Source organism: Thalassophryne amazonica, chromosome 1 (assembly GCF_902500255.1).
Source record: "Thalassophryne amazonica chromosome 1, fThaAma1.1, whole genome shotgun sequence".
In the NCBI taxonomy this organism is placed as follows: domain Eukaryota; kingdom Metazoa; phylum Chordata; class Actinopteri; order Batrachoidiformes; family Batrachoididae; genus Thalassophryne; species Thalassophryne amazonica.
Window position 1 is genome coordinate 59329110 of NC_047103.1, and position 25530 is coordinate 59354639.

At 41.8% G+C, this 25530-nt stretch overlaps 1 protein-coding gene across 7 annotated transcripts in view; it reads right to left on the reverse strand.

Annotated features, from left to right (window-relative positions):
* The window catches only part of cacnb2a (calcium channel, voltage-dependent, beta 2a), a 282202-nt gene that overhangs the window by 160066 nt on the left and 96606 nt on the right, over positions 1-25530 (reverse strand). The gene's annotated exons all lie outside the window — the stretch shown is intronic.

Sequence of the window (25530 nt, forward strand, 5' to 3'; positions counted from 1 at the left end):
GCAATACAAGTATGATCCGTCTGTTCCTCTGGTGATGACCCATGGTCACTGACATACGGTCATGAAATGACATGAATGAGAAGCAGTGTGCTCTGATGTCCACATCTACTGGTCCGGTGTGTCCAGTCAGCCATGTTCTGCCCAACAAGCATGTCTTGTGGACGGTGCGCCGCAGCACAGACACCACGTCATGTGGAACAGAGCTCACGTGGGTGACGTGAAGGTCAGATCATCTGCTGCGTGTTCTGATCTGACGGTCCATTTCAACCTGGCAGGCTGTCAATGTCCACTCCGTGTGCATGCTCACTTGCTGCAGTTTGTTGCCATGGAGATATAGTTTTTATTTATGTCCATGTAAGTACAGCAATCAGACACACACACCTAACAGTGGACAGTTGTTAATCCATGTCTGTCCAAACACAGTAGGTGTTGTCCAGCTTGAATGTCCAGAACGACAGATCCCCTCAGCTGCTCCTGTCGGAAGCCACGCCTCCTGTGAGTGGAGCGCACACACTCATGTCAGTATGTGTGTTGCAAAGTTACACTCGTGGGGAGCTTAAACAAATTTCACTGAAAGTACGACAGTGGTTGTCTGCAGTGCTGTTGTGCCAAGAGTGCGACTGGCCACACATTTTCTAATTGCCATGCGAGCGGTGTTAGACGTTCGTGCGTGTCAGCTGGAATTTGGCTTCCGCGAGAGGGTGCGATGGGTTCGCACAGCGCACACTCTGTCTTTCAGCCGGTGGTGTGCACGAGGCTTTAGAGGCACGTACGATTCTACATGTTTTGCATACAATTCCTGCTTAGTGCGCACGTTGACCAAACGTCACAGTGTGTGTGAAGGGGCCCTTATGAGGGGCTTCTGAGAGGTTTTAAGCCTGACCCAGAAAAAGTAGGTGTGGTTCTCCATCTTTTGCATTCTGAGAAACCAACATTTCCAAAATGTGTGAAATTTTGAGTCATTGGGTGCAATGTTGACAAAGATTGGCTTCTCAGAATGCAAATGATGGAGAACCACGCCCTACTTTTCCAATACTTGTCATTGAGGCAGAGCATGGATATGACGTCACTTCAGGAACATTATACAAATAATGGATGGTAAGGAGTCCAACATAGAGAAATATTGGATGAAGAAAAGTTATATATATAAATATTATATAACTTTTCTGAATCCAATATTTCTCTATGTTGGACGACTTGCCATCCATCAATTGTTATGTTCTCCACCCCACTCCCAAATTAAGCAAGCAACAAAGAGTCAAGTAAATTAGATCAATTTATTTTGTTGTAAAAATTTTCGTAACAACTTTGCAAGCCCTTGCCTGTCAAGTTCTGTCCAGTGACAGTGTTTATTGAGTCAGCTCCAATTGCTGTGATCGACGATTTTGATGCAATGAATGCTTCTAAAACGTCAGTAGCATGCTTGTCTTCTTAGTGTTTTTGGCATCCTTGGAGTTCAATATTTCCACCAGTTCCTCCTCTGTGAACTCAGCAAACCTCGCTGGCAGATGATTTTCTACTGTTGTTGACATGTTTGTTGCCATTTTTTCAACCAGCGTCTGTCAGCTAGTTCCTGGCTTTCGTATGCCGCGCTCTGATTGGCTAGCTGTTGGCAGTAAGCTCTAACGCTATTGGCCAGTGGGAACTGATCCAATAAAACTTTTGGTCCTAGCCTTTTTGGATCCTTTTGGATCCAACATAACTTTCTGGTGCCAAGCATGCCAAAATACAGGTAAATGATGGACAGAAAGGCTAAGCTGTGATTGGCTATTGCAATCTGAGTGGAGAGCATACTGTAATAATAGGAACTATTATTTACGTTTATGTTACAAAAAGGTGAGACAGATGCAGGGGAGAGTGGAACAATGTGTCGTTCTTGTCAGAGTTGAATAAAATGATTCACCCATCTGGGTTAGAACAAAGAATTCTGTAGTCACAGTAGTTTATAATATAGCAGAACATAAGATGGTGGCAGCAGCAGTGGACGTCGTCTGTCTAATGAGCACGGTGCATGACTGTGCAGCAGTGACTCCGACAGGGTGGGAAAGATGTTCTTTGGACCCCGAATGAGCCGTGCAACGTGGAGAGATTGGAGCAGCTACAAACTCTGTGCCTGAATTCTGCAACCGTGCAAAAATATAGAAGACCTGGAGGGACAAGTCTGTTCTTTATGTGGACTTGATGACAGCGATGGAAGGTAAAACTGTTTTGTTATCTTGTCGACGAGAGCAGCAGAGAGTTACTGGACACACTGATGGTCAACGTAGCTGCAGATGCATGGAAGGTGGAGGACATAATTGAAAAGTCTGACCGCCACTGCAACCTTAGCATGAACAAGAAACCAGATCAGTGAAACTATTAACAGGTATGTTACAGAACTGAAATTGCTGACCAAAACATACTAAATGATGTAGGGATGAGAGAGAGACTGCTGCATGAGAAGTACATGACGCTGGACACAGTAAAGCTGTCTCCAGACCAATGGTGGAGGAAATGCATGCAGCATGAGGAGCTGCACACCAGAAAAAAAGCAATACAGTTAAATGCCCAGCATAAGGTAAGAAATGCAAAAAATGTGGCAAATAGCATAGTTTTTCAGCTAAATGTAGAACATGCCCAGAATAAAAGAAAATGAAACTTTTGCATATTATCGAATGTCAGAGTGAATGAATACTAACAAATCCTCTTTGTTACTGAAACAGGGACAGAGAATGTGAATGCAGTGGACACTAGAAAAGGGAGTGATAATCAGCTCTTTGCAGGCATGCTTCTGGATAAGGAGATAGTAAAATTCCAAACTGACAGTGGTGCCAGCTGTAATATTATCCAGATCAGTTGACTGAATTCCAGCACAAGACTTGAAACCACAAAGACTGTACTCGTAATATATATCAAAAAACCAAACTGAGGCCACTGGGGAAATGCAATGTAAATCTACACAACCCAAGAAACCAAAAACTTGACCAGTTGGAGTTTCAAGTGGTGAACAAGGATGGCACTGTGCCCCTGCTTGGCAAAAGAGCCAGCAAGGCCATGAAACGGACAAAGGTGCAGCACGAGAACATTATGGCAATCGATAGCATTGTCATCTCAGAAAGGCTTGCATGTAAACAGTGCAGATAAAAAGAGAATATGCAGAGGTGTTCACAGGAAACGGTTGTCTTGAGGGACAACACAAAATAGAGGTGGACAGCACTGTGAAGTCTGTAAAGCTACCAAAGAGACATGTTCCAGTCCCCATGTCAAAGCCACTTCAACTGCAGGAATCATGACACTAGTGGAGAGCAGCACAGACTGGATTAGTGGGCTGGTTGTAGTACAAAAAGCAGAATGGAAAACCAAGACTATGTATTGATCCAAGCAATAAAACACAGTAACTTACCATTACCAACAACTGAGGACATACTTCTGGACCTATCTAAAGAAAAGGTTTTTACACTGTGTGACGTAAAAAATGGGTTCTGGCATATCAAGCTAGAAGGGGAGTCAACATTCTCCACCCCTTTTGGACACTATAGCTGACTAAGGATGCCAACGGAGATAAGTACAGCTCCAGAGATCTTTGAGAGAACGCTCACACAAGTTCTGGAGGATCTGCCAGGTCTGTACATTACCACTGATGTGCTGATCACAGGTCAAGATGAGACACCAGAAGCAGCTGAATGGGACCATAATGACAAACTGAGATGGTTTCTGAACCAATGCAAACAATAGAACATTAAACTAAATGCAGACAAGTTCCAACTGAGATGACACAAGGCTTGGGGGAATGAATGATGAGGTCAGATGTTGACACACGTTATTCCTATTACATTCAGTATTCAGACATGTCAAATTTTGAGCTGCACTCGATCTCTCTCTGTCTGTCACTCACTCACTCACACACACACACACACACACACACACACACACACACACACACACACACACACACACACACACACACACACACACACACACACACACACACACACACACACACGATCACTCCACCACACCTATCAGCCCCCACTGGGTGAATTTCATTCGCGGCACACCACATGTTGTCTGTGGTGGTGCACTGCTCTGGAGCAGGAGCTCCCCTCAGAGACACCTGTGATGAACATTCTCGTTGTGGATGGTGTGGCCCTCGTCTGCCCACTCTCCACCTGCTGTTGCTTAATGTTGTTGAAGATATTCTTTTTAAATAGTGCTTGTTCAGATGGCATTTATTTCACTAATGATGGTAGAAAGTCCAAAACCCTGTGTGTGTGGATTTTTTGTTTTTGTTGTTGTTGCTGCTTTGCACCAATCATTCTTGAAATAAACCCCGTCTATGCAATTGCTGTTTTAAAAAATATCTTGTTACCTTGCAAAGCCAACCTCCATGGCACTATTGTGACAAAAGAATGTCTGTTAAGACCACACCTCAAACATTGTATATATATAGATTTTTTTTTCAACAGAACAAAGCACATATGATCAAAAATCACATCAGTCGCATATTGGCTTCACAGTTTCTTTCATTTCTAAACTTTACTTCTGGAGGTTACCAAGACTACTACTTTTTAAAATCCCTTCAAAATAAGGCAATACATGATTTAAATATACTTAAAACATGTTTAATTCTTAAAGCAGCAGTAAACATTATTTTAGAAGCCACTCAAAACTAGTTTTATCCCAATGAAACAGATCAGGAAAAACAATTCAAGAGAAGCTTGAAGAAGTATGATGAAAAATAATTTACTTTAACTGTAACCTAGAACCCTAATAAAGAGAGTGATTTACCATGTAGTTTGACAGATGTCTGAGCTCTTGAGTAAAGCAGCTGGTATGCGTCTGGAGTTATCTGAAATGCTGCCGTGGTTAAATTACTCGAGCATGTTGCCTTCAAAGAAAGTCCCACAAGATCTGTCACTTTACGGGCTGACATCAGAGACACTGATGCTGTGATGTGTGCTTGTAGTCACTCTGCTGTTACGTCAGAGCTCCTGCACCAGATCTGACCACGACGGTAAGTACTCTAAGGTGGTAAAAGTCTACTTCCTGTTCTCAAACCAAAATCATCACTAATCCAAGTTTTCCTCCTAATCACACAGGAGCAACAGCAGCAGGACGATAAAGATAACTCAGATCTGAAAACCATTAAAAAAGAGGAAAAAAAGGGAAAAGAATTGAGCAGATGGGTGATTGTCTGCAGTGTGTTGGGTACATTTTATATCACTAAGAGCATACAACTTATAAAAGTACAAGCAGCTCTGAGCTTTATTGGACACCATGTTAAAGCCCAGATTTGTATTTTCTGTAGAGAAATAATGTTTCCTCTGTAGTCCAGTCTAAATCCTAGATTATATATTATTTGATCAGGGTTAACCCCTTTCTGAGGATTACCATTCAGGGCTTAAACCCAGCCCTGAATGTCATTTCACCTTTTTTTTTTTTTTTTTTAGGTGGAGGTATCAGCTTTCCACAAAATATTTCTGTTGTCTTGACAGCAAAGTATTAACAAAAACTCAGCTGTGCCCCTGGTAGTCACCAGACCTAAGCTTGGGAAATTAAAAAACAAAGACTGATAAACAAGCTCATTTTCAAGCTTCACATAACTTCAAATGCAGGACGGACAGAGAGAGAATGAAGATGTGCCTGCTTTAGCTATGTACATTGATACAAATTCCTTTCCAAAGGACTGTGAGGATACATGACTGTGTTATTTGAGTGCCAAAGCGTAACTGTTGTGAATCAATCAAAAAGTAACAGTTTATTTCTCAAAACTAATTTATTTAATTTATACGGGGTCATCGCAGCGGATCCTGTATGGATCCAAATGTTGCTTTGGCGCATGTTTTATGGAGGCTGCCTTTCTGATGTGACTCCTGATGAGTAGAACATGGAGCACAGCTGGCCTTGAACCAGGGATTTCCTTGATGGGAGGCAGTAAGCATGCAAGCCACTTACACCACCATACCGTCTGGTTTAGCTTTCTGGTTTGGTAAATATCTCCTTTCGTAAATTTCTAGGTCCCATTCAGAGTGTAGCTAAATTGACCATCTCTCTTTTTCTGGTTTCATAGAAAATCCTTTCTGCAGGACTGGGTGAAGATCTGACCAGGTTATTTCAAAAGAAATTGGAAAGTAACAGTTTACTTCCCTGACTTAAACACAGTCTGTCACTCACTGACAAGGAACCCTTTATTTTTACTTATTGTTGTTATGTGTGCTCTTCTTAGTGTTTGTACATTTGTGCCTTCTATGTGCTTATTCTGGGCGGCATGGTGGTTTAGTAGTTAGTGGTGTTACATCACAGCACAAAGGTCCTGGGTTCTCCTTTCCTACCTGGTCTTTCTGTGTGGAGTTTGCGTGTTCTCCCAGTGTTTTGTGGGTTCTCCCTGGATGCTGTGGCTTCCTCAGACATGCAGGTTGACTTGGAGACTTTAAATTGATAGGAGGTGTGAGTGAGTGTGTGAATGTGTCTCTCTATATATGGCTCGCAATAGAGTAGTGGCCTGTGCAGGGTGTACGGCCACCTGCTCCCCAGTGACTGCTAGGATAGGCTATAGCCCCTCCGTCTCCCTTAAATGGAATAAGTGGTTATAGGAAATGAATGAATGAATGTGCTGATATTCCTTTGTCTGATGACATGCTATATCATCCCTTTATCAGTTATTTGTGCTTCAGTGCCAGTATGTTCTGTGTGTGTGTGTGTGTTTGGTTCTCTACCATGTGATACATTTTTTTTTTTTGCATGCTTGAACCATAAACATACCTGCAGGGGTTTAAAATAACTTCCCTGACCTGCCTTGCATTGCTAACCCTCACACATTTATATGATGGACTCAAGTGCTCAGTCTAATTTATATACATTATCCCTTTTAAAACAAATAACGCCTGCCCTTAATCCATCATCCACTAACTACCCAGCAGGTGGCAGACACGTTCGTTCATGAAATATTGCTTGGTCAGAACAAAGTTGCTTTGTGTTTGCAGTGAGTTTATCCTCATTATGTGCCATTTTAATTTGTTACAAGACAGTTGTAGTAGTTATCATGTTAACACTGAGGTGACGTGCCTACAGCTATTTAATTACTATATTCTGGAAAGTATAAGCCTAGGCTTTGGACAAGCCTGGAAACACATAATAAAGAGTGCAAAGCACCAAAAAAAATTCTAGGCAATGTGTAGCTTTGTTTTGGGAGTTTGTGTGTGTGTGTGTATATGTATAACTAGGGGTATAGATTTAGATAATAAAAAAGTACACATTAATGTCTTTAAACAACAAAAGGACACCATAAGAACACTGTAAAAACATGCAACACACATCTTGACAGAATAAACAAAAGCTTTGTCATGCAAAAATGCTTTGCTGCAGAAAAAGTAGTTAAAAAGATCAAAGTTAAAAACAGCAGTGATCTCTGATTTACAATATAATTTTCATTTATGCAAAGACGAGCAAATATGAGCAATTTGAAAAATGTAGATTTTCTTAAAAGGCATTATCATGTAACCTTAGGGACAGAGCAGGCTGTACTTTCTGAGGAGGTTGTGGTCATTTTAACATCTGCAGGAAACTCCTGTGGATGTTCTGTTCTATCTGTAGTAGCCAGCGTCCTCTTTTACACCGTGGTGTGCTGGTTGGCAGCACATCCAAGAAGGACACGTCCAGGCTGGACAAACTGATCACGTGGGCTGGCTCTGTGGTTGGCATGAAGCTGTCCTCTCTGGTGACGGTGGCAGAGAAGAGAACAATAGACAAACTGCTGGACATTATGGATGATGCCAGTCACCCTCTGCACACCGTCATCAGCAACCAGAGGAGCCTCTTCAGTCACAGACTGCTCCTTCACAAGTGCAGGACAAACAGCCTGAAATATTTTTAGAGTGCCTGGACTGCATTTGTTTTTGTTATCTGGTATCCGCTTTTTCCAAGAGCACCCTCAATATTTTCAACTTTATTGAGATAACCAGACCAACCACTCTTTTTCCCTGTTTTACACTGAAAAACTCCTTTGTCCCTCAGGCCATCAGACTGTACAACTCCTCACTCAGGGGGAGGAGAAATAACAGGAAGACAGAAGATGGGAATGACAATAAGAGGAACAGTATAGTAGCCAGTAAACCAGCATTAATCAGTGTGTCTGGTATTTATATTGTGCATTTATATTTGCAAACTGTTTTTCTTTTTTACTTTCACTTTTGATACTCTGTGTGCTTCTTACCCTGTGTGCTGCTATACAATGCTTCTGGTACTTCAGTTTCCCTAAGGGAGTCTTCCCAAGGGATCAATAAAGTTCGATCTAATGTAATCAAATTTAAACTAGACTTCTGGTCTATTTTGGCCCCACCTAGGTGGCTGCAGAGCAGCCATTGTCTCTTGCCACTGTGAAACACCCACTCTGTTTGAAAATGAATGGCAAGTCACAGCTTTGCCTCTGTCGATTGCTGTCGCTTGTAGCTAATGTGACTGTAGGGTAACTGATAGAAAAGAATGCTTTGGGGGTTGTGAATGTTTATAGCAGGTGTCTGTGGGAGGAGAGGCGGCACAGCTGCAGCTCTGTGGTAAACTGCAAAGCGTGTGATCTGCTTCATATACTGTTATGTGAAGCTGACTGAGGAAGCCACCTGCTAGACTGTGGATGTAAACCAGTGCAGATGGCACAGAAAAATGACCCAAAAGGACAGGAGAAAAAAAAGAATAGAAAAAAATCATGTGAATGAAAGACTGCATAAAATTATGTATATACAGTGTTAATACAGTATAAAGCGAGTGGCTTACAGCTACACAGTGGCTTAAAAAAACCTATGCATCAAAAGTGGAAATAATACAATCTAACAATGAGATGTTGTATTAATTAATTAAAAAATTATATGCTATAAATATATGTCAGAATCAGAATCAGAATATGTAAACCAGATCTACAAAAGCTGATCATTTTAATGGGAAAAGCAATGTGTAATATTCTTACAATTAAAGTTTCCCATTAAAACACCCATGTTTTGTTGGACTGGTTGACATACCATAACTAGATTAGGTAAATAGAGCATTTCATATATTAGTGCACAATACGACACGTTCAGCAGAAGTCAGTTTTCAGATGTTGACAGATACGCTTTATACATATCGTTCTGTGATGGGTGACAGATCCTTGTATACAGGCCGTATACAAGAGAAGACCACGCGCAGCGGTGCAAAGCTCACTCATGGTACACTGAGTCCCAAACAGAAATTGCCAAATTTTGAGTCCACAGTGAAGCAGGAATTGTCAAATGTTGAACACTTCCTGGATCGACACTTCCTGAATTAACAATAGACAAGATCTTATGGAATCTCGTGAGAATTCAGTGGCAAGTGTACATTGAAACAGGAAGTGCCAAATTGTGAGTCATAGGCCTTCTCAAAGTCCACAAAACACATGTAGACTGGATGGGCATACTCCTAGGCACACTTGTGAGAGTGAAGAGCTGGTCAGTTGTTCCACGACCAGGATGGCATCCACATTTTTCCTCTTCAATCTGAGGATCGACTAGTGGCCGAACCCTCCTTTCCAGCACCTGGAGTCGACTTTACCAGGGACGCCAGCCTCAAGTGGACAGTCAAGGAACTGCAACCTTTTCTTCTGCCTGATGGGCTTCAACCGAGACCATTCAAGGTTACCACTTGAATCCACCCAGTGTAAGGCACACCTGTGACCAGCCTAAGGCGTGAGCAGCCTAAGGCACACCAGTAATCATGCTGTCTAATCAGTATCTTGATATGCCACACACATCCCACCTCACACATATGTGAGGTGGGATGGATTATATCGGCAAAGGAGAAGTGCTCACTAACACAGATTTAGACAGATCTGTAAACAATATTTGAGAGAAATAGGTCTTTTGTGTATATAGAAAATGTTTTAGATCTTTGAGTTCAGGTCATGAACGATGGGAGCAAAAACAAAAGTGTTGCATTGATATTTTTGTTCAGTGCAGAAGCCATCCTGCAGTGAGAACATCAGGTCAGGGTAAAAGAAGGTGAAAAGTAGAGTCTAATTAGGTTCAGACCTGAGGGTGAATTCTCTGCATGCTGTGATGGGTGACAGCTAAAGTGTTTCTAAATATTTACTCAAAATAACTGTGTGTGTAAAGCCAGAGAACCATTAAAACAAAGCTTTTAATATACCACTGATCACAATCACAATTACAATCTCTGCGTTCTGTACATACAGATCAGTTTGCTGTCAGTAGTGCATGTAACAGGTTTTCTCTGAAAGCATCTACAAACATCCAGTACATCAAATTAAGAAAAGTATAAGTTATTTGAATGAGTCGTTACACTGACATGCTGAACTGACGTAGGAGCGGCTGCAGCTGATCGGTCCGCCCTCTTTTATTATGAAATTATGTGGAAATGATTGTTGTACAAAAGCTTCAGATACACTGAGGAAAATAAGTATTTGAACACCCTGTGGTTTTGCAAGTTCTCACACTTAGAAATCATGGAGGGGTCTGAAATTTTCATCTTAGGTGCATGTCCACTGTGAGAGACATAATCTAAAAATAATCACAATGCATGATTTTTTAATAATTTACTGCATGTTACTGCTGCAAATAAGTATTTGAACACCTACCAACCAGCAAGAATTCTGGTTCTCACAGACCTGTTAATTTTTCTTTAAGAAGCCCTCTTATTCTGAACTCTTTACCTGTATTAACTGCACCTGTTTGAACTTGTTACCTGTATAAAAGACACCTGTTCACACACTCAATCAATCACACTCCAACCTGTCCACCACAGCCAAGACCAAAGAGCTGTCTAAGGACACCAGGGACAAAACTGTAGACCTGCACAAGGCTGGGATGGACTACAGGACAACAGGCAAGCAGCTTGGTAGAAGACAACAACTGTTATGATTATTTATTAGAAAGTGGAAGAAACACAAGATGACTGTCAATCTCCCTCGGTCTGGGATTCCATGCAAGATCTCACTTTGTGGGGTAAGGATGATTCAGAGAAAGCTCAGAACTACACAGGAGGACCTGGTCAATGACCTGAAGAGAGCTGGTACCACAGTCACAAAGATTACATGAGTAACACATGATGCTGTCATGGTTTAAAATCCTGCAGGGCAGTAAGGTCCCCCTGTTCAAGCCAGCACATGTCCAGGCCCGTTTGAAATTCACCAGTGACCATCTGGATAATCCAGAGGAGGCACGGGAGAAGGTCATGTGGTCAGATGAGACCAGAATAGAGCTTTTTGGAATCAACTCCACTTACCATGTTTAGAGATGAGAACAACCCCAAGAAAACCATCCCAACCGTGAAGCATGGGGGTGGAAACATCATACTCTGGGGGTGCTCTTCTGAAAAGGGGACAGGACGACTGCACCGTATTGAAGGGAGGATGGATGGGGTCATGTATTGCGAGATTTTGGCAAACAACCTCCTTCCCTCAGTAAGAGCATTGAATATGGGTCATGGCTGGATCTTCCAGCATGACAATGACCCCAAACACACAGCCAGAGCAACTAAGGAGGGGCTCCGTAAGAAGCATTTCAAGGTCCTGGAGTGGCCTGGCCAGTCTGCAGACCTGAACTCTATAGAAAATCTTTGGAGGGAGCTGAAACTCCAAACCTGAAAGATCTAGAGAAGAGCTGTATGGAGGAGTGGACCAAAATCCCTGTTGCGTGTGTGCAAACCTGGTGAGAAACTACAGGAAATGTTTCACCTCTGTAATTGTAAACAAAGGCAACTGTACCAAATATTAACATTGATTGTTACAGGTGTTCAAATACTTATTTGCAGCAGTAACATACAAATAAATTATTAAAAAATCATACATTGTGATTTCCGGATTTTTTTTTTTTAGATTATGTCTCTCACAGTAGACATGCACCTAAGATGAAAATTTCAGACCCCTCCATGATTTCTAAGTGGGAGAACGTGCAAAATCTCAGGGTGTTCAAATACTTATTTTCCTCACTGTACTGTCACTGAGACAGATGATGACTGGAGTGACGTTTTAAGCAGAAACAAGGTATTAATCAGTGAAACGCTGGCAATGCTCAGAAATGATGCTGCTGAGCTCTGAAATGACGCATGCAAAGTGAAGGCAGGGCGGACCGATTTTTAGGGAGCACCGTTTGGTCGGTGACACCGGATCAAACTTTATCAATCGATAAAGGATACCATCCTACATACTGCTCTCAAATATTCAATCTTTTTTGACAGAGTTATGAATTTTTGAGAATTTGTTCAAAGGACACGGATTTTTCCAATTTTCAAAGATTTTTTCCTGACTTTGACCTTTGACCTATGAACTTGAAAATTGAATCAGTTCTTGCCTATCAGATAATGAATCCTCTGTAAAAACAATTCTCAGGCTGTTCACAAACAATCAAACAAACAAACAAGGCAAAAACATAACCTCTACCCAATTTTGTTGGCGGAGGTAAAAAATAAAGGTCTCAAGCAACATCAGTTCCTTGGGAACACAATAACTGAAGATGAGAAGGCAGGTGAAGACACCAAAAGAAGAACTGATAAAGGCAAAGTTTGGTTTTATAAATAATTCATGAGAAGAAACATCAGCATTCACTTGAAATTAAGTCTGTTGAGCTGTTATATGTTTTCTAGGTTAGCCTATAGATAGATGTAAGGTAAGAGTATAAGGTATACAACATCAAGAGGAGGCTGCAGTTATTGAAGATGTGGTGCCTTAGGAGAATGCTAATAATTATGTCATGGGAGATAGCTGTTTTAGGAAACATTACAGAGAGATGATACGGCATTTAATGAGAGGTTATGAAAAGGGAGAAGAGATATCTCCCATCCCAAAGACATATCATTATCTTTGGCTGCTTTCAGTGATGCTGGTATTTGGTTAGACTCTTTCTCTCCGATTGTTCTGTCTGAGTTATTTTCATTAGTTACTTCCTCCAAACCATCAACATGTCTATTAGACCCCATTCCTACCAGGCTGCTCAAGGAAGCCCTACCATTAATTAATGCTTCGATCTTAAATATGATCAATCTATCTTTATTAGTTGGCTATGTACCACAGGCTTTTAAGGTGGCAGTAATTAAACCATTACTTAAAAAGCCATCACTTGACCCAGCTATCTTAGCTAATTATAGGCCAATCTCCAACCTTCCTTTTCTCTCAAAAATTCTTGAAAGGGTAGTTGTAAAACAGCTAACTGAGCATCTGCAGAGGAATGGTCTATTTGAAGAGTTTCAGTCAGGTTTTAGAATTCATCATAGTACAGAAACAGCATTAGTGAAGGTTACAAATGATCTTCTTATGGCCTCAGACAGTGGACTCATCTCTGTGCTTGTTCTGTTAGACCTCAGTGCTGCTTTTGATACTGTTGACCATAAAATTTTATTACAGAGATTAGAGCATACCATAGGTATTAAAGGCACTGCGCTGCAGTGGTTTGAATCATATTTATCTAATAGATTACAATTTGTTCATGTAAATGGGGAGTCTTCTTCACAGACTAAGGTTAATTATGGAGTTCCACAAGGTTCTGTGCTAGGACCAATTTTATTTAGGCAGTATTATTAGAAAGCATTGCTTAAATTTTCATTGTTACGCAGATGATACCCAGCTTTATCTATCCATGAAGCCAGAGGACACACACCAATTAGTTAAACTGCAGGAATGTCTTACAGACATAAAGACCTGGATGACCTCTAATTTCCTGCTTTTAAATTCAGATAAAACTGAAGTTATTGTACTTGGCCCCACAAATCTTAGAAACATGGTGTCTAACCAGATCCTTACTCTGGATGGCATTACCCTGACCTCTAGTAACACTGTGAGAAATCTTGGAGTCATTTTTTATCAGGATATGTCATTCAATGCGCATATTAAGCAAATATGTAGGACTGCTTTTTTGCATTTGCGCAATATCTCTAAAATTAGAAAGGTCTTGTCTCAGAGTGATGCTGAAAAACTAATTCATGCATTTATTTCCTCTAGGCTGGACTACTGTAATTCATTATTATCAGGTTGTCCTAAAAGTTCCCTGAAAAGCCTTCAGTTAATTCAAAATGCTGCAGCTAGAGTACTGACGGGTACTAGAAGGAGAGAGCATATTTCACCCATATTGGCCTCTCTTCATTGGCTTCCTGTTAATTCTAGAATAGAATTTAAAATTCTTCTTCTTACTTATAAGGTTTTGAATAATCAGGTCCCATCTTATCTTAGGGACCTCATAGTACCATATCACCCCAATAGAGCGCTTCGCTCTCAGACTGCAGGCTTACTTGTAGTTCCTAGGGTTTTTAAGAGTAGAATGGGAGGCAGAGCCTTCAGCTTTCAGGCTCCTCTCCTCTGGAACCAGCTCCCAATTCGGATCAGGGCGACAGACAACCTCTCTACTTTTAAGATTAGGCTTAAAACTTTCCTTTTTGCTAAAGCTTATAGTTAGGGCTGGATCAGGTGACCCTGAACCATCCCTTAGTTATGCTGCTATAGACGTAGACTGCTGGGGGGTTCCCATGATGCACTGAGTGTTTCTTTCTCTTTTTGCTCTGTATGCACCACTCTGCATTTAATCATTGCTGATTGATCTCTGCTCTCTTCCACAGCATGTCTTTTTCCTGATTCTCTCCCCTCAGCCCCAACCAGTCCCAGCAGAAGACTGCCCCTCCCTGAGCCTGGTTCTGCTGGAGGTTTCTTCCTGTTAAAAGAGAGTTTTTTCCTTCCCACTGTCGCCAAGTGCTTGCTCACAGGGGGTCGTTTTGACCGTTGGGGTTTTTCTGTAATTATTGTATGGCTTTTGCCTTGCAATATAAAGCGCCTTGGGGCAACTGTTTGTTGTGATTTGGCGCTATATAAATAAAATTGATTTGATTGATTGAATTGATATGTAGGACATGTACTATGCAGCAGTGGGGGGCAGCTCCCAAAGACATTAATGAAAGGCCAATCAAAACAAAAGTAAAATAAAGAGAGACAGGAGAATGCAGCAACAACATGAAGGAGACATACTATGAAGAAATGAAGACTACAGCAGAAACTACAACCACAATCCTCTGTTGTCATATCAAAATGAATTACAATCAGTGAGGAGTTGACACCATTTAAAGCCAGGAGCCTCAATAATTACCTTATTGGGACACGTAGCCGTTTTATACTACAGTTACTCCACAGAGGCCATTACTCACTCAACAAAATGCCCCAAACAACACCTCAACAAACTGGCAATCACTCAAATGTTTCATTTGCAATCGTCATTGTAAGATCATAAATAACACTGAAGACGTAGCTACAGAAAACACAAAGAGAGCAAATCCTGAAGACTATTGAGTCTGACCCAGAGCTTGTTGCCAATGGCAGAAACAATATCAATCCATATCAACAATGTCTGACTTTGTGCCAAATGTGTTATTATAACAGGCTGTAAGTGACATAAATGATGTATGGACCTTTGCTGAAATCAGAAAGACCACTAACGAGCTAAAATACACCACAATTAGACAATTGAGGAACTGTCGCAATGGCTGCTCTAAAGAAGTTTTGCCTTGCCAAGAATGCCATTACATAAATTAAACTCTCCAAGAGGATTTAGAAGTGCTCGTGATTAAACTACTCAATTTTCTGTACTCCGCTGCAGAGCATTATGAAAAAGATCCTGTCCAGTAGGGGGCATATTTCTTTATGTAGGCTCCCTGGAAGATTAAATTTCTTGTGAGCATGGACAAGCTCAGTTTGTCACAAGAAACTCTTGAAAAAAATATTTCTGCTTGACTGTGGAACTCAGTTATTTTGATAGCAGGCTACAGGAAATATAATACAGATTGTGTTATTTATTTTTGTTTTTTGTTTTTTTTTAGTGAGCTGTGGGTAACTTCATTGCAGCAGGATGAGATTGACCGGACAGAGCATTGAGCGCAGTGGTCACTGAATGGGTGCACAAGGCAGTGCGTTCAAAGACTCACCGTTCAATCACCTCTTTAAATCTCCACTATAAATATAATATACATCCATAATGCCATGAACAGCATGCTGCACTTTTCAGCAGAAGTCAGTTTTCAGATGTTGACAGATACGCTTTAGGATTGTAGAAGAGTTTAGTCATAGCCGTAGATGTTAGCATATAGACCTGGCGTGCCCAACCGGTCGATCGGTTGATCGCGGGCTGAGTTCCAGTCGATCTCATGAAAAAAAACTTGAGGATTTAGTGCTGCTATAACGGACCGATGCAGCAGGTGGCAGCAATGCACCAACAAGGATGCCGGCTGCCGTTAAACACCAGAGTAAAAGAAGAGTTCTTCTTCTATGGTGGATAAGAAAAATTATAATTTTCATCCTATTATTTTTTCATTTATTCAAATGACAAATCCATCTGTCTTATCTGCAATTTAAATGTGGCTTTACTTAAGAAAGGGAATTTGGAGTGGCATTTCAGACAATTCACAAGAAATACAACGCTAACTTCTAATGCTAACAGGCTAAATCCCATCTGTTCGCTTGAAAGTCCAGGAATTAAAAAGTCGGAGAGAAGCACAATGATTCATGAGCCATAAGTATGAAGAGTGATGAATGTGGCGAATGTGTGTTTTTGGGGGTGTTTGTCAGGAAAATGATCATTTCTTTATATACAATTACAGACTTTTGATGAGGTGTACCTGGTCAGGATAATCACGGGTACACTGAAATCAAAAATCTATAACTGTTTTATTATATGGTAAACAAGAAAATTGGGAGTTTGTCAAACATACTAAAACTGAAAAATCAATCTCAAGTTTCAGCTCTTTACTATTACTGTCATACTGCACCAACAGGTCCAAAATACTTCATGAGCACAATCTCTAAAGCCCCTTTCACACCGGGGCTGCCTCAAGCTTCCTGTGGTGTCATGACGACGCAGGAATGACTGAATCAGGTGTGCGCTGCAGACAGACTGTGCACTCTGATTTATCTTCTAGTTTATATTTGTGCTGAGCTGCAGGTCTGCGCTCTGAGTTCTGTTATAATTTATCTTTCCTACTTTGACCGCAAGATGCGTGCGTGAGATGCGCGTGCGTACGCATGCAAACGAACCATCTGAGAGTAAATGTGGAGATGTCTGGAGTTATACTTGACGTGGACATGTCCCGTCTCTGACAATCAGTCTGTGAGCAGGACCTATGTCCGTCCTTTCTTTAACACAGTGATGAGAGAGTTTGCGGAGAGTGAGGAGTGCAGGCAGCCTTTTTTTCTTTTAACTGTTCACATGTGCACGCACGAACGAATCGTTCGTGAGTAGACTGGAGATGTCCAGACTTTTTACTGAACATGGACATGTCCTGTCTCTGGCAGTCAATCTGTGAGGAGGACTTTTATGGACTGTATTTAAACACATTTGTGAGAGAAGACCGAGGAGCTGCTGCAGCAGCTGCAGCCAGCAGTTTTTTTTCTGTGCTCTTAGTTTTTACTGCATTGTGTACACGGCGTCATCATGACGACGCACGACGCAACTCCAAGTGGGTCTGTGTGAAACTTAATAGGGAATAGTCTTTGTGAAATAATGCACAGGCATCATGTAGAATCTTGTCAACAAACTGACAGCCAAAGTAGGCGTTGTATCGCGTTATCTGATTGGTCGTTATCGATAGAAGGCGTTGCTCGATTGGCTAGTGCTACACTGCATGCGAGGTGTACTTGGCTCCACCAGTGGTCAACTCGGCATGTGGTACAGCTCAGAAAGTGGCGAATGGGCCAATCAGAAGTTGGCAAAATCCCATACCATATAATAACACTGATTACAGACCCTACAGCGGGTCTGTAATCAACTGTTTCTGCAGTGCGGCTTTGCTTTGAACCTTGAACCAATGAAGCAGTGCTTCAATCTGTTGCTTCATTGGTTCTTTGTTTTATTTTGCTTTATCTTAATTTTCCCTACTAAAACCCTAAAGAACATATGTCTGCGAGTAATATTTACCCTTTTTATGTTAAACCAACCTTTTATGGTCTTCTGAAACAGTTGATAGATGTATTTTGTAACTTAATAACGGGACCGGTGCTAACGGGTTAGCATGTCTTTGGCGTTTTCAATATTAAAGTTACCATTAAGCTGTTCGCATCTCAGCACGTTTGTGTGCATTTGTTTTCTGAATAATAATTAATGGCCCAGCATTTGTTGTTGTAAAAGAGTCAAATGTATTAAAAATTTTTATATTTTTTAATTTATTTTTATTTATATATTATTAATAATAATAGCAGCAACAACAACAGCAACAATACTAATAATAAATAATAAAGCTACAATTTTCTTCAAAAAGAACCTGATAAACTCCTGCCCAGCCCATCTAATCTCCACCTCTGGGGCATTGGTAACTCTCCGGCTTGTGCACTGTGCTCTAGGAGAGGCTCCCTGGAACATATTCTGAGCAGCTGCTCGATAGCCTTGGGAGAGGGCCGATACCGTTGGCGGCACGACCAGGTGCTGAAGTCTATTGCAGAGACTCTCTCTAAAGCAGTGGATAAAAACTACAGCACCAGGCAACAACCGGGCAGAAGGAGCATCACCTTCATCAGGGCTGGAGAGCAGCCTCAGTCACACCCCAAACCTGTAGCTAGCCTTCTCACCTCAGCTGTTGACTGGGATCTACGAGTGGATTTGGACAAACAGCTCAAGTTCCCAGACTATGTCGCAATAACTGCTTTGAGGCCAGACATCGTGCTCTCGTCAGTTTCCTCAAGGCAGGTGCTATTGATTGAGCTGACAGTTCCCTGGGAGGATCACATAGAGGAGGCAAATGAGCGTAAGCGGTCAAAGTACCAGGAGCTGGTCGAGCAGTGCCAAAGAAGAGGATGGAAAGCACGCTGCGAGCCCATTGAAGTGGGGTGTAGGGGTTTTGCTGGCCGCTCACTATGCAAGGTGTACTCGCTGCTTGGCATCACAGGGGCTGCAAAACGGAAAGCCATCAAGTCAAGGCAGCAGAAAGAGCCTCCAGATGGCTTTGGATCAGGAGGAGCGATCTGTGGGCAAATGCTACTGGGACACAAGCCAGGGTCTGATCTTCCCTGGCTGGGTCGCCGGAGAGAGGGCGTATGATGTTGAAAGATCCGAAACGTCCGATGAGCTCCGGAACATCACTGAAGATGTGTCCCAGTGCATCTTAGGATGTATCTTTTAGCAGGATAAAACAAAACATAAGAGAAAAGATAAAACCAACTAACAATGAAGATAAATAAATTAATATAGAAATAAATAACTGTTTCCCGTGAATGCCTAGTGACTTTGACACCTCCACTTTATACCTGTCTTATTTAAGTTTAATGACAGTTTGTTTCGGTCAAGGTAATTCTGGGTTTAAGCTTTTTTTGTTTTTCACCACTTTCATCCCTGAATATGTCAATCGTGAGTCACTTTTGTGTGGATTAACGTCACTAAGTGGGACTCCTGTCTTGTGAAAAAGAAAGAGAATCGTCCTCTGTTCTGTTAAGTTAGAACGATAGAGTCCAGTCGGAATTAATAACTTCAAAGCGAAACGCCGTTTAAATCAAATGACACCTCTTTCCAAATGTTGCAATTCAAACAAACTGCAACTGATCAAAATGTGTTTTTTTTCCTCCCAAAATGAGACGTCCTGTGCTGACGTGCAGCAGCCAGCTGAGCTCAGCTCAGAGGTATGGCGAGACATTCATGCCAAAATGTCTGAAAGGAAATGGTTTTGACAAAAACTACAGATTTTTATTTATTCTTATTTATGTCCAGAAATCAATGATCCAGTGACCAATTTAAAATGTTGTTGACATAGAAAACCTGTAAAGCTTACTTTTAGTACACAGAAAATTCACAATTGGAAATGGATTGATAAGCGGAATTGATAATGGGGTAATGAGGGGTAATGAGGGGATGGCAGGGGGAGAGAAGCTGCAGAAAGGTGTGTAAGACTACAACTCTGCTTCCTGGTCCCAACCCTGGATAGTCGCAGTTTGGAGGATTTAAGAAAATTGGCCAGATTTCTAGAAATGAGAGCTGCTCCATCCAAAGTGGGATGGATGCCGTCTCTCCTAACAAGACCAGGTTTTCCCCAGAAGCTTTGCCAATTATCTATGAAGCCCACTTCATTTTTTGGACACCACTCAGACAGCCAGCAATTCAAGGAGAACATGCGGCTAAACATGTCACTCCAGGTCCGATTGGGGAGGGGCCCAGAGAAAACTACAGAGTCCGACATTGTTTTTGCAAAGTTACACACCGATTCAATGTTAATTTTAGTGACCTCCGATTGGCGTAACCGGGTGTCATTACTGCCGAGGTGAATTACAATCTTACCAAATTTACGCTTAGCCTTAGCCAGCAGTTTCAAATTTCCTTCAATGTCGCCTGCTCTGGCCCCCGGAAGACAATTGACTATGGTTGCTGGTGTCGCTAACTTCACATTTCTCAAAACAGAGTCGCCAATAACCAGAGTTTGTTCCTCGGCGGGTGTGTTGCCAAGTGGGGAAAAACGGTTAGAAATGTGAACGGGTTGGCGGTGTACATGGGGCTTCTGTTTAGGGCTACGCTTCCTCCTCACAGTCACCCAGTCGGCCTGCTTTCCCGGCTGCTCAGGATCTGCCAGAGGGAAACTAACGGCGGCTAAGCTACCTTGGTCCGCACCGACTACAGGGGCCTGGCTAGCTGTAGAATTTTCCACGGTGCGGAGCCGAGTCTCCAATTCGCCCAGCCTGGCCTCCAAAGTTACGAATAAGCTACACTTATTACAAGTACCATTACTACTAAAGGAGGCCGAGGAATAACTAAACATTTCACACCCAGAGCAGAAAAGTGCGGGAGAGACAGGAGAAGCCGCCATGCTAAACTGGCTAAGAGCTAGTAGCTGCGCTAAGCTAGCGGATTCCTAAAAACACGCAAAGTGAATAACGTGTAAATAATTTAGAGGTGATTCAGCAGATGGAGTGCTTTAGTTAAGGCACGTGAAGATAACACTGTGAAACAAATCGTTATCTAGGTAACTAGATCAATCTAACTGCGCAGATTAAACAGCTAACAGATACAGCAAAACACAGCTGTGCTCCGGAACAGGAAGTGATACAATACCGCAGTGAGAGTCAACCACCAGTAGAGTTTTAGAGAGTTCATCATAGTACAGAAACAGCATTAGTGAAGGTTACAAATGATCTTCTTATGGCCTCAGACAGTGGACTCATCTCTGTGCTTGTTCTGTTAGACCTCAGTGCTGCTTTTGATACTGTTGACCATAAAATTTTATTACAGAGATTAGAGCATGCCATAGGTATTAAAGGCACTGCGCTGCGGTGGTTTGAATCATATTTATCTAATAGATTACAGTTTGTTCATGTAAATGGGGAATCCTCTTCACAGACTAAGGTTAATTATGGAGTTCCACAAGGTTCTGTGCTAGGACCAATTTTATTCACTTTATACATGCTTCCCTTAGGCAGTATTATTAGACGGCATTGCTTAAATTTTCATTGTTACGCAGATGATACCCAGCTTTATCTATCCATGAAGCCAGAGGACACACACCAATTAGCTAAACTGCAGGATTGTCTTACAGACATAAGGACATGGATGACCTCTAATTTCCTGCTTTTAAACTCAGATAAAACTGAAGTTATTGTACTTGGCCCCACAAATCTTAGAAACATGGTGTCTAACCAGATCCTTACTCTGGATGGCATTACCCTGACCTCTAGTAATACTGTGAGAAATCTTGGAGTCATTTTTGATCAGGATATGTCATTCAAAGCGCATATTAAACAAATATGTAAGACTGCTTTTTTGCATTTACGCAATATCTCTAAAATTAGAAAGGTCTTGTCTCAGAGTGATGCTGAAAAACTAATTCATGCATTTATTTCCTCTAGGCTGGACTATTGTAATTCATTATTATCAGGTTGTCCTAAAAGTTCCCTGAAAAGCCTTCAGTTAATTCAAAATGCTGCAGCTAGAGTACTGACGGGGACTAGAAGGAGAGAGCATATCTCACCCATATTGGCCTCTCTTCATTGGCTTCCTGTTAATTCTAGAATAGAATTTAAAATTCTTCTTCTTACTTATAAGGTTTTGAATAATCAGGTCCCTTCTTATCTTAGGGACCTCATAGTACCATATCACCCCAATAGAGCGCTTCGCTCTCAGACTGCAGGCTTACTTGTAGTTCCTAGGGTTTGTAAGAGTAGAATGGGAGGCAGAGCCTTCAGCTTTCAGGCTCCTCTCCTGTGGAACCAGCTCCCAATTCAGATCAGGGAGACAGACACCCTCTCTACTTTTAAGATTAGGCTTAAAACTTTCCTTTTTGCTAAAGCTTATAGTTAGGGCTGGATCAGGTGACCCTGAACCATCCCTTAGTTATGCTGCTATAGACTTAGACTGCTGGGGGGTTCCCATAATGCACTGAGTGTTTCTTTCTCTTTTTGCTCTGTATGCACCACTCTGCATTTAATCATTAGTGATTGATCTCTGCTCCCCTCCACAGCATGTCTTTTTCCTGGTTCTCTCCCTCAGCCCCAACCAGTCCCAGCAGAAGACTGCCCCTCCCTGAGCCTGGTTCTGCTGGAGGTTTCTTCCTGTTAAAAGGGAGTTTTTCCTTCCCACTGTCGCCAAGTGCTTGCTCACAGGGGGTCGTTTTGACCTTTGGGGTTTTTACGTAATTATTGTATGGCCTTGCCTTACAATATAAAGCGCCTTGGGGCAACTGTTTGTTGTGATTTGACGCTATATAAAATTGAATTGAATTGAAATAATGGTATATCAATAAAATCTTATCAATACCCATCCCTATAATGTGCTTTCAAGCAGTGTGCACCAGTGTGACCTGCAGAACTTTCCACACATGGACACAGAACTCAAGCACTAGGATACAGACTGGGTGGAGCCAGAGAGTGCACATTATTATGATCACGTGCAGAGCATCTTGTCAGAATTTGACAAGACCTGCATGACCTTCCCCTGGACATCCTCTCATTTGGACATGCCTGAAGATTTTCCTAGAAAGATGACCAGGGGTCATCCTCACCAGATCCCTGAACTACCTCAGCTGGTTGCTTTTGATGCAAAGAACCAGCAGCTCATCAGCTCATATGCACTGTAAACCACCCTGGATGGTTTGTGAAATGTAAAGCATAACTGTGCTAATCAAACTGTACATTATGCAGTTCAGATAGGAAAATCCACACTGGGTGGACTGTGACTGTGATTCACATCAAATCAATCCCTGAGGGCCAGCAGCCAGCATCTGACTGAGGTTACCTAGCTACAACACATGCTAGGCCAGTGAAGCTGTGGGACTACAGAAAAGGAGATATGGAGAGAGTGATAGGAGAAAAGAAAAGCAATCAAAGATAGAGACAGAGGATAGGAAAGAGGACACCAGTTATTCTGTATCCTGCTGCATCTCTGGGTTCAAGTTCCGTTTTCTCCAGTCTACCAAAGGGCATCGTGCACCAAACCTGAGAGCATTACTGAACCTTCCTCGTGCCACAGACAAGACTTCTCATCTGCTCTGTACAAGTGATCACTGAGGAGTAAAGCTGTAAGATAACACAGCTGCAGACTTCTAAGTTAAATGCTGCAGCTCATCCTTCAGGCAATGTGAAATTAGAAAAGTGAATTTCCAGTTGAAGTAAAACAAAACCTATGATCAGAGAAGATGCCCGACTCCAAAGAGCAGATCAAACTTACCCTTGCAAATTCATGCTTGCTCCATGGAGATAAAGGAAGCTTGTCAAGCATGCCCAGGGGAATGAAGAACATGAGCTCAGAGTTGCTGCATGAAAAGACTGATGACTTGCAATGCTGACATGTGTGATAGTGCAGTTTGGCTGGTGGGAAACAGTATGTGTGAAACGAACAGAATCACTTCACGCTCAATAAGCACATCAACAAATCGGGTGTTCCACATGAAGTCACAGGAAAAACTCCTCATCAGAGAGCATTGGCTTGTTCATTTTTAATTATTTAAATGTACAGCCTGGCATCATCTGATTTAGTTATTAGAGTTTGGAAGCAATGCTGGAAGCATCGATGGCTTCAGATGAAGCCGCACCAGAAGAAGAAAAAGTTGCAGTTCCTTGACTGGCCACTTGAGGCTGGTTTCAATACAGAGCACATTACCAGTGGAGTCCATGTTAAAATGTCCAACTATCGAGCAGAAATAAATGTGTTAACAGTCTGGTACAAAAACAGTTTTGGTTTCTATCGATACATTCCCCCTTCATGACAACTGCACAGTTGGGAGGGGATGATTTTTCTCCAATTTCTTAGTTTAAGATGTTTTAAGCCATACAGTTCTGCAAAACTGGGTGCATGGTTGCTTGGAGTGTCAGCAGCTGAGCCAAATGACTCCGCCTCTCGTAGCTTCCAATTGTAACTCAGAAGCCGCTCGATGCAGCTGCTAGCTGTTGCAAAGATTGTGTCTGTCATTTTGGAGTATGTGTTATTACAAACAACTGGAGTAATATGGCTTGATGTGTGGTGAAATGTCATAATGGATCTTCTGACAGTGGTGTGCAAAGCCATTCCAGAAATGGCCAAGAGGGTGCAGGTTTTCTTTGCAACCGCTGACTCTACCAGGTGGTTTTAGTGATTAACATCACTTTGAGCAGATGAGATGAGTTTGTCAGTGGTGGAGTCAGCGCGGTTGCAAAGAAAACCTGCACCCACTTGGCCATTTCTGGAATGTCTTTGGACACCACTGTTCTAATGCTGTGTTCACACCGGACACCACACGACACCACAAATTCATCATTTGCTGCAGGAGTTGTATCTGGCTGACGGCCGCTTTCAGCGGTACTTCTGCCTCTCCAGGACCCAGTTTGAGGACCTCCTGTCCCGTTCGCGTGCACACGTGAGCAAAGAAAAAAAAAACTGTCTGCTGCTGCAGTTCCTCGCTCTCCTCTCCAACTCTGTCATAATTGTGTTATAAACCAGTCACCATTTGTTTTATTTTACATCTGTGTAGTTAATAAAATTATCTTCATGGACGATTCATTTGTTCACGTGCACACGTGAACAAAAAAAAAAAAAAACTGGCTGCTGCTGCAGTTCATTGCTCTCCTCTCTAACTCTGTCATAATTGTGTTAAATAAATAAAGGACAAAAGGGACATAAATCCTGCTCACAGGCTGATTGCCAGAGACAGGACATGTCCAGACAGCTCCACGTCACTACATATCCAGCAGAGCTGAAGTCAATTTAATCGTAATCCAAAATTTGGATTAGATTACGATTAGGTTATTTAATCTAATCTAATCTGTTTTTTCGTATGCTTTAATCTAATCTAATCTAATCTAATCCAAAATTTTTCCATTTAATCCAAATTTTTGGATTAAAATTTGATTCAATTTTGATTAAAATTCACAATCTTACAAAAGTGCCTTCTATATACAAGTCGGTACGTTGTCAGCTCAATTCAAGCAAACTTGTCACATCTTAGTCCCTTCACACAACAAAGCCAACCCTTGCAGGTTTCTCAAAACAGGGTGATAGCACAATTACCATGTAAACACCTCTCAATTGAGGACAATACCATCTTTCCACCTATCTTCTTGCAACAAAGAAAGCACCTCTCCCTTCCATCTACCCAGCAAAACAATCTACTCATCTT